The sequence below is a fragment of the Lissotriton helveticus genome, chromosome 4_1, assembly GCF_964261635.1.
Source record: "Lissotriton helveticus chromosome 4_1, aLisHel1.1, whole genome shotgun sequence".
Classification (NCBI taxonomy): Eukaryota; Metazoa; Chordata; class Amphibia; order Caudata; family Salamandridae; genus Lissotriton; species Lissotriton helveticus.
In genome coordinates this window covers 1,568,255,824-1,568,271,461 of record NC_136063.1, presented here as the reverse complement: position 1 = coordinate 1,568,271,461, position 15,638 = coordinate 1,568,255,824, and the positions used below count along the sequence as shown (strand labels likewise).

Below are 15,638 nucleotides of genomic sequence, written 5' to 3'. Positions count from 1 at the left end.
GATTAATTCAACTTGATTAGTGCTTCTTCGCTGATGCATGCACTATTTCTTCGACCTGTTGTATTTTGCCCGTCTGTCCCTTCCTTCCTATTGCTCATTTTCTCTCCTTTCAGTAATTGCTTTTTCCTTTCATATTTATTTGCTTGTTTTAACTTTTTTTAAAATAACTTTTTTACCCGTTCTCTGAAAGTATCGGAGCTCTGGCTCGAACCCGGTTCCTCAGCATCAAAGACAGCCGCTCCAACCATTACCATTTACATATACTAATACCCAAGTGTTCCCACTTGCAACGCTCTCTCCAAATCTGGTCTATGTGGGTACATTTAAATATCAATGAAAGGAAACAGAAAGATCTTGCTTGCTCCTGCAGTCTTCTGGGAACAATAATTCAAACTGCGAAAAATGCCACGTTTCACTGAATGTATTTGTTGTTTGTTTGCTCTAAGGTGCACAAGAGACTTCACCGGCCGTATTGCCAGACAGAAGGCTGGCACAAAGTGACACCACACCACCGGAGTACTTCTCTGCTTCTGCTTGTGCAGCTAAGTGCCAACTAGTAGAGCTTGAAGAAAGCCGCAAAGAAAGCTGTTCCTACCAAGAAAGTGGTAAGTGAGGAAGAGAAGAAGGAGCAGATTGCCACCACTGGTATACTGCCCTTTTTTACAGTAAACTTGGTGTGCCTGCTTCATCCTCATCTGGGCAGCAAGCTGAGAGCAGCACTACTGCATTAACAGTACCACCCTAACATAAGCCCAAGGCCATGTCTCTCAGCGAGGCAGCCACTGCAATCATGGTGACGAGCAGTGAGTCTGAATTGGATTTTTTTAAGCCACAAAGTACCTTTTTGTTGCAGGGAACTAAGCAAAGTGGACAACAGGAGCCGCAGCCAGCAATAGTTCTTCCTAAAGTAAGAACAGAGTTTCCCGATGAGCAAGATGTAGCTCTTGAGCCATTGGCTTCACGATCACCAGCAAAAAAAGAAAGGATAATCCACCATCTTCTCCAAGTACTATTTTGGCTAGCTTGGATTTGATCGTGGCACTGTATCTTTCCACTAGGCCTGCTGATTGGGGGTGGAAGATGGCATGGGGATGGCTTATCCTGCCTGAGGTGCCCGGGTCCCTTTTCCTACATTGTAGCGGAGACAAGCCAAACATTGTTGGACCAGTCTGGTGGCAGTAGACCAGAGTTGGTTGTTATCCCACACTTCCTGTAATATTTTAGTCATGGTGGCAGCATTGGTGTGTGCTGGCAAATGTGTCATGTTCAACAATGGGAGGAGATAAGCGTTTGGTAACTTCCAAAGTGTTGCATCTTTGGATCGCCAACAATTTTCTTCATCAAGCATGCCCTCCTTCTCCCAATTTTGAAGTTCTTCAGAGGTGGCAGTGGGCTGGATGTCCCGGATCTGTTGTCTAACATCATGCCACTTCTCTGCTTGGGATTTTACTATGTACATAGGGGTATGTATTCTTTCCTGTGCAGTAGTCCGGGATGTCTCATCAGCAAAGGCATTTCCTAATCCTATTTCGTCTGTTACCTTCTTGTGTGCGTTGCATTTAACAATAGCTAATGTTCTAGGTAGTGTCAAGGCTTGGAGCAATGCAGTGACTAAGTCACCATGCTGAATGGGCATACCATGTGATGTTAAGAACCCTCTCTCCTTCCAAGGAATACCAAAACTGTGAGCTACTCCAAAGGTGTACTGGGTGTCGGTATAGATGGTGACAGTGAGATCCTGGCTAAGGATACAAGCGCGGGTGAGAGCTATAAGTTCTGCGGCCTTGGCCGATTTCTGAGGTATGCGTGCAGTCTCAACAATGGTATTGGTAGTAGTGACAGCATAAGCAGCAGATGTGGTACCGTTTGATAGTTTAATATAATACCCGTCCACCCACAATTGCCCATCCTGTTCCGTGAGAGTGGTGTCTTTCAAGTCTATACGTCCCTTAGTCAGAGGCAGTCATGTGGAATGTTTGGGATGTCAAGATCTGGTGTGGGCAGGAGTGTGGCAGGATTCAAGGTCGCACCTCTCTTTAGCGTGATATGGGGTGCTAACGGCGTTCGTTCGTATCCTGTTAGTCGTGCACTAGTGAGGTGTTGTGTCTTTGTCTGATTCAGTAATATGTTGACTGCGTGGGGAACTAATACTGTCAATCTAGATCCCAACACAATCCCTTCACTTTGTCGGATAGAGACGGCCACTGCTGCAACCGCTCTAAGGCAAGAGGGAAGACCTCGGGCCACAGGGTCTAGAGTGGCCGAAAAGTACGTGCATGGGCGTTGTTTGGTGCCGTGAATTTGGGTCAGGACCGAGAGAGCACATCCTGAGCGCTAATGGGTGTTGAGGCAGAGGGTTTAGAGTAATCAGGTGTGCCCAATACTGGTGCAGAGCAAAGAGCGTGGCGTAAGTCTTGAAAGGCTTGGTCGTGTTCATGTGTCCAAGGAAGAGGTGTGGGTGTGTCTTTTGTAATCAAAGCAAGGAGTGGCTTAACTATGAGGGAAAAATTTGGTGTCCATTGGCGACAAAAGGAAGTGAGACCAATTAGTGCACGAACATCGCTTTGGGTGGTGGGAGAGGAAAGGTGTAGTATTGTTTGGATGCGGTCAGGTGTGAGAGTACGTCCCTCCTTAGACACCAGATGGCCGAGGTAGGTCACCTGCGGTCTACAAATCTGTAGCTTATTCTTGGATACCTTATGATGCCAAAAAGCGTAGTGTAGTAAGAGAGGCAGTGCGAGCCAGGGCCGGAGTGTCTGCAGCCAACAGAATGTCATTGACATATGGATGAGAACAGCGCCTGGTGTCAACTGTATCTGGTCGAGCTGTTGTTTAAGGGCCTGGGTGTAGATGCTAGGACTTTCGGTATACCCTTGAGGAGCCCGACAGAATCTGTACAATCTGTTTTTTATGGTGAAACCAAAAAGATAGCGTGAATCAGGATGTATTGGTATGGAGAAAAAGGCATTTTTGAGGTCTATTACTGTGAAGGTGGTAGCAGTTGAGGGGATCATTTTCAATATAGTTGTTATGTCTGAGCCCACAGGATATTGTGGGACCACTATTTTGTTAATTGCGCGAAGGTTAATGACAGAACTGTATATTTTCTCAGAAGTGGACGTACGTTTCAAAACTGGAAGGATGGGGCTATTGCAAATGTTAGACTGAACTTCCTCAACTACCCCAGCTGCAATCATATCCTGTACTATAGTCATGAGAGCATTTTCACTGTCGGCAGAAATTTTATACTGAGGGAGGCGACGAAGTGGTGCATTCTGTTTTACTGTTATGTGGACAGGATCCATCACAAACTCCCCCACGTTGGTGTCCGTGATGGCCCACAGGGTGTCTGGTAACTGGGACAAATCCTCCTGTTCGGAATCCGTGAGACAATAAAGGCGGGATTCATAATCAAGGGGGCAATCATTATCAAACAGTATGACTTGTACATTCTGAGGAGAACAGCGAATGGTGGCTCTGAAATGCTTTAAGAGATCAATGTCCATCAAATTGTCTGGCCAGTTCGGGGAGAGCAGAAAAGAGGCCATCACTGCGTTCCCCTGTATGTCGAGGGGCACCTCAGTAGAAAGGGGGTTGGTGGAGGGCGTGCCGTCAAATCCTACAGAAGTGACCGATAAGCCAGACAGGGGTGCCCTAGGAATCAGCTTATGTGAGAGGGCACTTCTAAAGGCCCCTGTGTCGACCAAGAATTTGCCCTGAGTTCCAACCACTGAAGCTGTGAAATAGGGGCCTGATTGATCAACTGGAAGTTCCACTGGTTCCTTTCCCTGTCCCTGGCTTTCTCATGCAAATTCATTGTCAGGGAAGCGGTCAACTGAAAAAACGTGTGCAAAAGCCTGTCTATTGTTATCAAAGACATTGGGGTGTTGTCCGTTGGAGGGTGGGACTCTTCCTCTACCTTTACTCAGTCCCCTTCCCCGTCCCATTTTATTTCGCTGTAAAAGAGGACAATCTGCGCACCAGTGGCCAGTTTCCTTACAATACACGCATTGGTCCTGGGACAGTTGACAAGGGGGGGGGGGGGGGGGTGTTCCAGCAGTCACGGGCATCTAATTATACTTTGGACCTCTACCGTTTCCTCCCACTCTAATGCTTATTTGGGAAAGCATTACTTTTTCTTTGAGTCCTTTTCTTTTCTCATCTTTTTCTTCCTCTATCTTATTCTGCAGATGTTCATAATATTGGGCCATAGTCAAGATCTGTGTTGGTGTTGCAGCAGGCCACGGGCTTTCGCTACTCTGTAACCTTGTGGAGATGGGTGGCAACAATCCTTTAACAAAAGTCTGAACTAGTAAGTGTCGACCTGTCTCAGTCATCGAGTACTGTCCACTATAGTCCATAAACACCTGGCTGAGGCGGGAGAAGTAGTCAGATGTAGTTTCCTCAGATTTTTGTTTACAAGCAGTGATGGTTGTCCAATCTACTTTTCTAGCTGGAATTGTGGCCTTCAATTTTTTTATTATGTTACCTGGCAGCTCTAAAATAGCTTTGCAGGCCTTTTACCTGGTTTTCTGTACCTATCCATTGTCGTCAAATCTTCCCACTTATGAACAAGGCTCATTGTCAACTTTCCTTATGGGTCTCCAAATATCTGGTGGCAGAATTAACCCAAAGAACTGATCTATGTCAGTCAGTGTTATTGTATAAGTGGTAATAACCGTGTCCAGCCCTTCGTAGGATTCTTCCGGGGGTCAGGCAAGTCCTTTTTGAAAGCTAAGATGTCAGCTCGAAGCCACGGAGTGTACACCCAATTATATAACGTCCTACTTTTGGCATCTGGACTATCCAGTCCCTCAGCGGTGACAAAGACTGGAGCTGCTTCCCTTATTGGTGCCATACACCCTCCAGTCACACCCTCCATTACTAGTGGCTTTTCCTCGTCCTCCTGGTCTCTCCTTAAACCCACAACATACATACAATTGGTTAAGGGTTCGAGGGAAGTTTAAAGACCTGAGCACAGTTATAACCCCCCTGGGAAGAGTATAAAAAACAACGGAAAACTGTGGGTCTACCAACAAAAATCAAGACTATGTGTGTGTAGGACTGGCTATGTGTCTGCTACCAAAGTTAAATAGAAGACAAACCATTGGACAATTAACCACTGTGAAAAATGTCCATCAGTTACTCGTTCTGTGCCACCCAGTACATCATTTGATCTACTTCACAGTAGGTAGTCCATTGCCTTATCTCCGTAAATATGAAAGGGAGATAATTAATGAAGGATGGATGTCTGGTAGATGTTATTCACTTGTAACTGAGAGCAGTGCATTAGTGAAAAAAGTGAGTGTGTTGGATGATGCATGCAATGTAACTTTATTCTGGAGTCATGCACCTCCAACGTTAAAAACAATAGAGTGCAAAAAAGTCAGATGGTTCAAACAAATAACTTCTGACACTCTCCTTAGACCCTCCATCATTTGTAGCATGAGTGCTAACAAACTGTTGCTTTCCTCAACACTTCCTCTCCCCTCTGTCAACTTGCGATACAATCCTCTAACATGGTCTGCTGGTGTCACTTCGTGGTGTTTCTCATAAAGAGAGAATGTTTCATAAGCAAATTGTTGTAGGAAGTAACCCTTTTGAGGTGGTGCATAGGCCTCAAGATAGCACGGATCTGGCTAGAGGTGAAAAGATCCTCCAGGCAGGTACGAACTAGACCATCCAAGGCCTGTTTCAGTGGAGATGTAATGCGGGGTGTGTGGGATCGAGCAGAAGATGTGGGCTATGGGTCAGGTTGAGCGGGAGGGGCAGTGGGATTGGGAGGTAGGGGTTGGGCATTTTCAGAGGGTATATTTCCATCGGCCGGCTGTGGGATAGGATGGGGAGGGACATGGTACGGTGGTGGTAATGGATTGAGGAGAAGCTCCTCTTCATGGGGGTCTGCTCGTGCTAGTGGTGTATGACGCACAGGATACTGACCAGACGCATTTAACCTGTGGTCTCTGTCTGCACGCGCAAGGTTGGATGCAACTCTTTCCTGATGTAATTCTATTAATGTCAAACATAGCTTGTCGCGACCTTCGTCTAAGGACTGTATTTCTACAGCCCCAATTTTGTGAGATTCAAAAGAACCATATATGGGCCACTGAGTCTCTTTATCCTTGGACGTGTATTTATGCCATAATGAATTATACATTATGGGAGAAATACCATATTTTATGTACATATCCTTACTTGAGGTACCTTCCAGGGGAGCCGGCTGACTATCTTCCAACACCTTCGATCGAGATATACAACAACCAAACCATTGTGCAAATTTACTAAACGCGGGCATGTTTTTCTATGTCAAAAAACGTCTCTACAAATTTTCTAGTTCGGACAAAAAGTCCACATTACCCACCCAATATCACTTTTTGCAAAGAGTGACTTCTTACCGAACAAAACCAGATAACCAAACAAATAACAAAAAAGGTGTCGCAAACCAGCGACCCTACCAGTATCCTTTGTCTCGTTCTCCAGGCGGTCTCTTTACTGCAAAGATCGTCCATGTCTATCGGGGGCCCGAGTCAGGACCGGAGCCACTTGCGGGGGTCTTTTCGGATGTAGTGAAGGTCGGGTGGTGGCTAAGAGGACAAGGGTCTTTTTCGCGTAGGCATGCCCCACCACCGTCCGTTCAACTACCTTGTCGGGACCCCTCAACCGGGCAACCGCATTGCTGATCGGACCTACGTTGGGCGCCAATTGTGGATTTGGGGGTCTTTTGGGGGACCACCAAAGGTGCAGGGTCACCCTATAGCCCACGGGTCCGTAATACAAACTGAGACCAACGCTGGAGCCAGAGAGAAAGGATATTTATTACTATCTCATGAGAGAGAGAAAGCATCAACAACAGACACCCATAGCTGTCTGAAGAGGCGGTCTGCTGAGTGCTTTGGTTCTGCACCTTATTTACCCTTTATCCCCACCCTGTGCGTGCTAGGTGAACAATAACAAACACCAATAATTTACAGACAAGCAATTGGTCAGTTTTGATACAATCAACAGGTGATGGCTGTTTTGCCCCTGCAGGGCATAGGTGAAAAAGGAATGATTATATGTCAAACAAAGGTTAATCTGATAGGTCCACTGATGGTAGCGATGAGGCCCCTGCAGGGTGTAGGCAAAACGCATGTTTATACAACAAGTAGAATTCAATCTGATAAGTCCGCAGATGGAAGTTGTTGGAACCCTGCAGGGCACAGGCGACAGGAATGATTACACAGCAAGCAGAGGTCAATCTGATAGGCCTGCAGATGGTAGCTGTTGGACGCCTGCAGGGCGTAGTGTGCAGGGAGAGGACGATAAACATCTGGGAAACTCCCTGTCTGACTGGTTGAGCATGTGCTGGTCAGTTTGTGGCAGGCCAAAGCATGAACACGGTGTGAGCATCCGTGCAGGAATGTGACAGGTCAAAAGGGGAGCTCCAGAGTGTTCGTGATACAGAGAGAAGGTCAGTCATGAAGGGTATAGCACAAAATGGCGGAGTGAATGGCAAGATAACAGACCTACTTTTCCACATCTTGTAAAATCACAGTACAGACCTGTGTTATCATTGTATCCGATACTTTGCGACCCATACACATGTACTGAAAGTACATTCCTAATGCTTTGTGTAGTATTTTCCGATCGAAAATAACATACACCCTGCAAAGTTTATTTTCATAATTCTAATGGGATGCGTATATTAGTCTTCATAAGCAATCACTTATTTTATTTCCTCGTTTTAACGTGGGCAGAACAAGCAATTAGCAGAGGTTATTTATACTATAATCATGATTTGCTTAAAGGCCTATGTTATCTCCTTTTCCACAATGCCAAGATGTATTGATTTTCTGAAATTACTTTGTTGACAAAGTTTGATCTAATTACTTTCCTAGAATGAAAAGTATTGACAAGTGGTTCTTCAAGCACAATTTTTAGAGAGCGACACGTGCTTTAGAAGCATGTAGCAGTGAAAATGTCAAAAGCGTTAAATATATTTGAATCAATGATGAAATAGTGTGTTGTTTGCTTATAGACCTAATATTTATTTTAAACAAGTGTCCATTTTAAGCTCAATATGATGGTTTAGTCTCCCGCTTAAACACGTAAAAGGGGAATTAAGTGAACATGACCAAATTTAAATTGTCCTCCTACTAATTCTCAGGAGCCACCTACATTTCCACACCTCTCCTTCCTCCCTCCCGAACCTCTGCTTTAGGATGTTCCCTTGCCCAATTCTTATGCCCCTCATCTCTGTGGATACCCGTCAATCTAGAAACTCCACTTGAATTCTCAGCCCCCATAGTGAGGGAGATGGCAATAAACATAAGAAAGTGCCACCAGACCACCCCAGAAACCCCAACCCCTTTACATCTCACCAACCTTAAACCCCAGTACACTCACTCCTTCTCCTTCACCTACCCTCACAACCTTTCAGCCAATGCACCCAAAATCTTTAAGAACAGACTAGTTAAGCAATACCCTGAAACACCTATAGATGACCTCTACCATAACTCTTCCAAAGGTAACTCACAAACGGATCTTATTTTTTACACCACCCACCAGGCCAAATGGAGAAATAACCTACCTAATCACCACGAGTCACCAAAACCACCAACATCCCTTACGTCCAAATATTGCTAATCTCCACGTCATCGACCTTCAAAATCAACGCCACCATAACCGTATACAGAAATGGCAAAGTCCTGCTATAAGCCAATGACTTCAACCTTCGCCAATTTGACCTCGCCTTCCCCAAGCTGCGAAACTCCATTTCTATCCCTTCGAACTATTCAACCACTTCCCAACCCACCACCCACAACCCGACCCAAGAAATAACGCTCCTGAAACCTGCCACAAACTCTCAATTAATGAACTCCTCCGACCCACACTCCACCCCATGCCATATCCCTCTTTTCCTCCACCCCTCCCACCTCGAGACACCACTCCCTATCTCACACCCACACCCCACTCAATACACTTACCCTAATCTCCCTACCTGCAGAAACACTAACACTTGCCCAACCACCGCCCAATCCTCGTACAAAAAAATACCAGTATACTCACTCGAGAAGCACTCTCCCCACTGTCCCCCACCTCCACCCATCCAAAGACACGTGTCACCTCTTCCCGTAATTCTACCACCCCCACCCTCTTCCCCCAACCTATACCTCCAATCTAATCTGCCCCAACTCCTCCCCTCCCCTAACCCAAAACCGATTGCAGTACTAACCAAATGCCTTACATGTATAGTAAAACAACTCCACACTCTCTTATCAGTGAACCCTCTGCACATCATATCCACAACTGAAAGCCTATCCCATCTCCATACCCAAATCAACACAATCACTCAGGGCATAAACAAAATCCTTCTCAACACCAAAGCCCCCCCTTTTCCCGCCCAATACTCACAACTCTTCTCCCTCATAAACATCAGTGAGCCCTCTCAATTGCCCAAACCCCAGACAAACAGCTGGCGCTCCACCCATCCCAACACCCATTATAACAGACCGAAAAGAGCGAAACCTGAGATGTCCTTGAGAGAGGCAATGAATCTTGCTAAAACCTACAACCCCAGAACAACCCAAACCCTCTCTTCCAACATACAGGTAATCACCGGAATTGGCAGACCCAACAACCAATTTAGGACTACAAGACTTCCCTCTCAACGCACAGTCATACCCCAGGTCCCCCCCCCTCCACCCAAAACCATTCCATCAGCTGCAAGGTCAACTGCATGCTTGTTAACTGCAGATCTGCAGTCAAGCACGCAACAGAACTGGCTGATGTCATACTGAATTACGACATTGACATTGCGTTCATCACCGAAACCTGGCTCAATGAAACATCCTATCCGACCCTTGACGTACTAGTCCCCCCCCCCCCCCCCCCCCCCAGTTTCTCCATCATTAGAAAGGACGGAATAGACCAATGCGGCGGCGGCATTGCCATCATTCTTGAGAACAACATCAAAATACCTTAAACCAAATCCTTCCTGAATACCTCAACTCCAATTTAACAGGACAAGACAACAAAGTAACCAAATGCCACCTCATCTACCACCCTCCAGGAAACACTCTTGCATTTGGAGAACAACTATCTGACCTACTTACACACTGCTCCCTATCCAACTCTGACAACATCATCCTAGGTGACTTCAACCTACACCGGAACAACAGAAAGGACGCTTTCATACAGTCACTAAATGAACTCCTTCTCACAAATGGGCTCATCCAATACTGCAAGGGACAAACCCACAACAAAGGCTCCACCTTAGATGCAATCATAGCCAAAAACGAAATAATAAGCATCAATTGACTGTTTAGACCACCCTATCATTCTGTGTAACATCAACCAAATTGCAGCTCTACCACTCAAAGCTCAGACTACCCATCAATGGAGCAGAAACGTCAACCCCACCCCCCTCTCTGACCTCGAAGAAACAATAACATCACTTCACCTGCCCTCCACAGACAACCTTAACACAGTCAAGCTCACTACACTGTACAACAGGACAATGAAAACGGCACTTGATCAACTAGCCTCCGTGAAACACAAAAGGATCAGAGACATCCCTTCCAGAGCCTGGTTCAACAAAGACCTCAACTCCGAAAGAAGAAAAGTAAGAGCCGTTGAGAGACTCTGGCGAAAAACCCATCCACAACCAACCTCTTCCAACTCAGAAGAGAACCCAGAAACAAAAAAAACATATAATCAAAGAGAAAGCCTTCTTCCAAAGTGCACTGGACAAAGCTAAAAACTGCCCCAAAGAACTCTTCAACAGCATCCAGAGACCTCCAAGCCCACCAAGTTAAATCCTCCGGCCTCCAAACTACAGTGTAACAACCTGGCCACATTCTTCAATGACAAAATCACCAAAATTGATCTCTCCCTAGACCACCACCCTCAATCCCAACCCAGCAAGTCATCACCCTTAATGAAACCAAACCCAGCCCCAGTTCACTCCATGAGCTCCAAAATCGAGACCCTTCTCCTGACGACCTCCAAAATAAACCTATACCCAAGAACCCCCTCTTCTCCCAAGAGTTTGAATGACTTCAACCCTCTCTCAGAACAGGACATTTCCAGAGTGATTGCCAACTCCAAACCCTCCAACCACTATGCAGACCCACTACCTGCTTCCCTGGCTAAGAATCTCAACCGCACCCTAACCCCACTGTGGACAAAGGTCATCAATAGTTCTCTAAACAACGGATTGATGCCCGACTGGCTTAAACAAGGCCAAATCACCCCACTACTAAAAAAACCTGATGCTAACTCGAACAATCTCAAAAACTTTAAGCCCATCACCAACCTTCCTTTCCTAGCTAACATCTTCAAGAAATCTGTTCTCTCCCAACTCAACCAACACCTGGAATTAAACAACCTACTTGACTCACACCAATCTGGTTTTAGGAAGGGATGCAGCACAGAAACCGCTATACTGAGTATAACTGATGACATTCACAACCCCCTTGACTCTAACAGATCCTGTCTGCTTGTCCTCCTCGACCTATCGGCAGCTTTTGAGACAGTGAAGCATAGCTGCTTTTAGATGCCCTACAAAAGCATATCGGAGCAGAGGGCAATGTTTCTGCATAACCGATCCCAATTCATAAAAATCAAAAACTGGATGTCTGACATCTCACCCACAACCTGAGGTGAGATGTCAGACTCCCCCACACTCTTCAACATTTACATGGAACCCCTCACTACCATTCTAAAACAAGCAAATATCACCTATCCTATCTATGCTGACGACACCCAGCTGTACCTCGAAATAACCTCCCTTAAAGACATCCTCTGGCTCAACTCCACACTCTCATAGGTAGAAAATTGGCTAAGCCTCAACCACCTCAAACTCAACCAAGAAAAAAATGAATTTCTTGTTTTCTCCAATCACGACCAACCCCCTCAGATCCATGAATCGATAAACAGCTTTGACTCCCTAAACTGTAAACTTACCCCAGCAAGCTCAGCTAAATCTTTAGGGATCTCTCTGGACACAATACTTTACATGAGCTCTCACATAAGCCCCACTGCAAAAGGTTCCTTCTACAGCCTAAAACTCCAACAAAATCAAGCCTTTTATACCCCCCAATGAACCTAAAAATCACAACCTAAGCTCTAGTTCTGTCCAGAATTGACTATGGAAATGCAACATTAACTGGGGCAGCTAAAACACAAATAGCCCCCATGAGAACCACCCTAAACGCAGCAGCAAGAACGGTCACAGGCTCCAAGAAACATGACCACATCACCCCTGCATTGCAGGACCTAAAATAGCTACCTGGTGAAGCAAGCTGCTGTTTCGAAACAGCCTCTCTCACCTATAAAGCCCGACACACAGGCAAACGGGATTACCTCGCAGCCAAACTCACTAAAGGAGGACAATCGAGAAACCTAAGAAACTCCAACTCACTCCTCCTAATTCTTTCTCGAGGAACGCCCCCAAAATCTGAAACTCTCCTTATTCATATCAGGACTAACCCCTCCTTCAAGAGTTTCAACAGAAAACTAAAATAATTTCTCCTCAAACGTCATCTCTATGCCTCTGGACAATAACCACCCTATTTTTTTTTCTCAAACAATGTAACCTCCAATATCTAGATGTGTCATGGTCCTCGACGGTCTATGCTTCTATGCATGTATGCTGTTGTAAAGTGCTCTAGTACCCCTCAGGTCATGTAAGTGCTATATAAAACTCCTAAAATAAAAAAGGCATAAAATAGAAATAGGCACTTGGACGAAATACACACTGGTTTCACCAATCATCGAATTTTTTTTATACTTAGAATTTTCTATATACTTGATACATCCTCAAAAAACATAATAGGCCCGCTTTACGAAATCGTAATCAGGGACAATCTAATTTATGCTTACGTGGTTCAGAAAGTATGACTCTTCAGTGAAATGAGACAAAACAAGCATGAGTAATGCATTACTTTCTTTAGATTGAAGAATAACTGCATGATATTAAACCAATAGATAAATGACAAACCGGCCTCTGTCTGACAAGACAGAAAACTGCATAAAACAACAAATGTGCTTTACTAGCAACAACAATGGGTTTAAGCTTAAGAAAAAAGTTTGATTCTCTGTAGAAACGAACCTCACTCCTTGATTACATCTAAAACAAGCATTTGCAATGCAATGGGTCTCACATTTGCGAAAGTTTAAGCTATTGGCATTGTAAATGACAATGCCTTTTATTATCTGTTTTCAAAACCAACACATAAATAAAAGGTATCTTAATTTATAATGCCAAATGCTCAGACTCTCACAAATGTGAGACCTATTGCATTGCAAATGCTTGTTTCATAAGCTTCCCATTGCCCCTCTTTTACATGTCTCGTTGTGTAATACTAAGAGGGGAAAAGATTTTCGGTAAGGTAAAGAAGATCGCACATCTAGTCCAAGAACTCTAGTAAGCAAACATGTTGGTGGTTTTCTTGATCAAACAGTCAAAAAGTACAGGGACAGAGATAGAGTGGTCATCATAGTCATGGACTTGTACTTGCAGTTTCCATGACAGCATGGCAGGAATGAGATACCACAACCAATACCAAATGTCCTTTGCATTCCCTTCTACCCTTTATCCATTTTACATCCTAGCCCTTCCCTTATCCCCCCATTAGGAGAAAAACGTTTGTGGCTAGCTAAATGAGTACCTGATTTTTAAAATATTGTCAAGCAACAAAGTAACATAAACCTCCCAAAGTGATTACTTTCAATAGAAGATACTGATAGATAGCTCACCTAACTATGGTGAAGTATTGCTGTTTGTACCTTTGTGCAAAATAAAAACTTAGGTGACTATCTAGTTTCTAAAATGGGTGCATTGTGTTTTTCTCTAGACACACAGGCCACCAGCAGTGCCATCATTGCATGGACATCAGAGGTGGCAATTATTGGATCCCAACGGATATTATGAGCCTGAGATTGTCTGACCATATCGTCCGATAATGAGGCATTCAAATCCCATCCCATAACCAGTATTCTATCTGGTAGTTGTAGAAGGAGATCACTCAGCCCTGGCAAGCGGAAGACATTGGTGGTGTGGTAGGACACACATTGAACAAAGATTCATGGGGACCTCTCCCCATGTGCCCGACTTATGAACATATTTTCCCTGATGGTTAGGAACAAAAGGGACTGATTTCTCATGAGAATCCCCCCCCCCCCGCCTGGAGTCAAAAAGACATAATAGTCAGCCAAAGCAACCAAAGCTTGGAATAAACTGCCTTTGAAATTGAGGATGCATCCATCTGAAGCGATGTTTCGTATTAAATTTAAGACTTGGTTTTGTCAATCATCCACAGTGGTGTTAAGCGCTGCTGTTGCGGAGAGGCCGTCTATGCTGGGATCAGGGGTTTTTCTGGGGGATAGGGCTCTGTTATTAAGGACTGAGATGTCTTAGCGTAGAGACACTCCGGTGGAGTACCAAGCTCTTTATAAGCTATAATCCAATCTAATCTAATCTAGTGGTGTATCCCGCATGTGCTATTAACGAATATCCACTTCTAGTCAGGGCCCTACAAGAATTGCCCAGGATATGAGTTTTCTGTTTTAATATAACATCCGGACTGTGTTTTTTAATGTATTGGAATACCATCCCCCGTTTGAAGTCACGATAATTTGCTAAAACCTGATGGATTGTCTGATATGAGTAGCGCTCGTGAGTATATCATGGTGGAAACACCGGATACCAAGGTAAGTGTTCCACATCTCTTATGCAAAGTTTAAGTAAGGTTGGAAGGGGAAATGCCTAGATTTATTAATGTCTTCTTTTGGTAGGAACTCACTCAAGGTTATGATATCCTACTGGCTGAAAAAGACTGGCCACCTGACTTTGTAATGGATTGCTCAAAGGGAGAAACAGTGATGTTACCAGCCTTTTCAGACCTCGTTCCAGAATCAAATAAACATTCATATGCCAGAGAGTGGGCTTTGCTCTAGCTCCATCGTTATAGCACAGCCATGTGTGGTGGGATATCGGTTCACCTTATCATGACATTCCTTTGAGGGCAACCCCACTATCTCAAAGACAATATCCAATAAATAATAAGTAAAACAACAAGATCGGGAAATCTTATGACAGCATGAATATCAAGGTGTGATCGAAAGGTGCACCTCTTCAATAAATAATACTTTGTTTCCAGTAATGAAACCTGATCAATCATATCGTCTAGAATTAGATTACAGAAATCAAAACTTAGCTACCCGCACATTCACAGTACAAAATGCACACAGTGCCGCACTAATGAAAAACATTGTGTGGACGAAATACAAAACAACACTTGATAACTCAAAAGATTTTTCTGGCAAAGTTTAGTGCCTGGAAGCAGATATTTTACAGCCTTCACCACACTAGGTTGTTAGATACAGCTCTGCTGTTTACCTCAGGGGTATAAGAATGGCCCTGGGCTGTTCTGAGCCAGAGTCATAAAACTACTTGAAATTTTTGATGATCAGGCTTTGTCATATACGTCGATGACATATATTTAACTAACAATGACATTATAGAACACTTAATGAGAGTGGACCTCATAATTCTGGGGTTGGCTGATATGGACTTTAGATTCAGTTTCCTAAAAACAAAAAATTGCCCACCTCAGTGTCCTATTTTGGGGCTACGAGCTGTCAATTGAAGGCAA

At 44.5% G+C, this 15,638-nt stretch overlaps 1 protein-coding gene across 2 annotated transcripts in view; it reads left to right on the top strand.

Moving 5' to 3' along the window:
* The window catches only part of BLVRA (biliverdin reductase A), a 220,091-nt gene that overhangs the window by 4,581 nt on the left and 199,872 nt on the right, over positions 1–15,638 (top strand). Inside the window, exon 1 of one of the 2 annotated variants that reach the window (XM_078688189.1) lies at positions 472–605. The exons of the other annotated variant lie outside the window; for it this stretch is intronic. The gene's annotated coding sequence lies outside the window, so the exon portion shown is untranslated. Of the gene's footprint in view, positions 1–471; positions 606–15,638 lie in introns of those variants that run through there. 2 annotated transcript variants of the gene reach the window in all.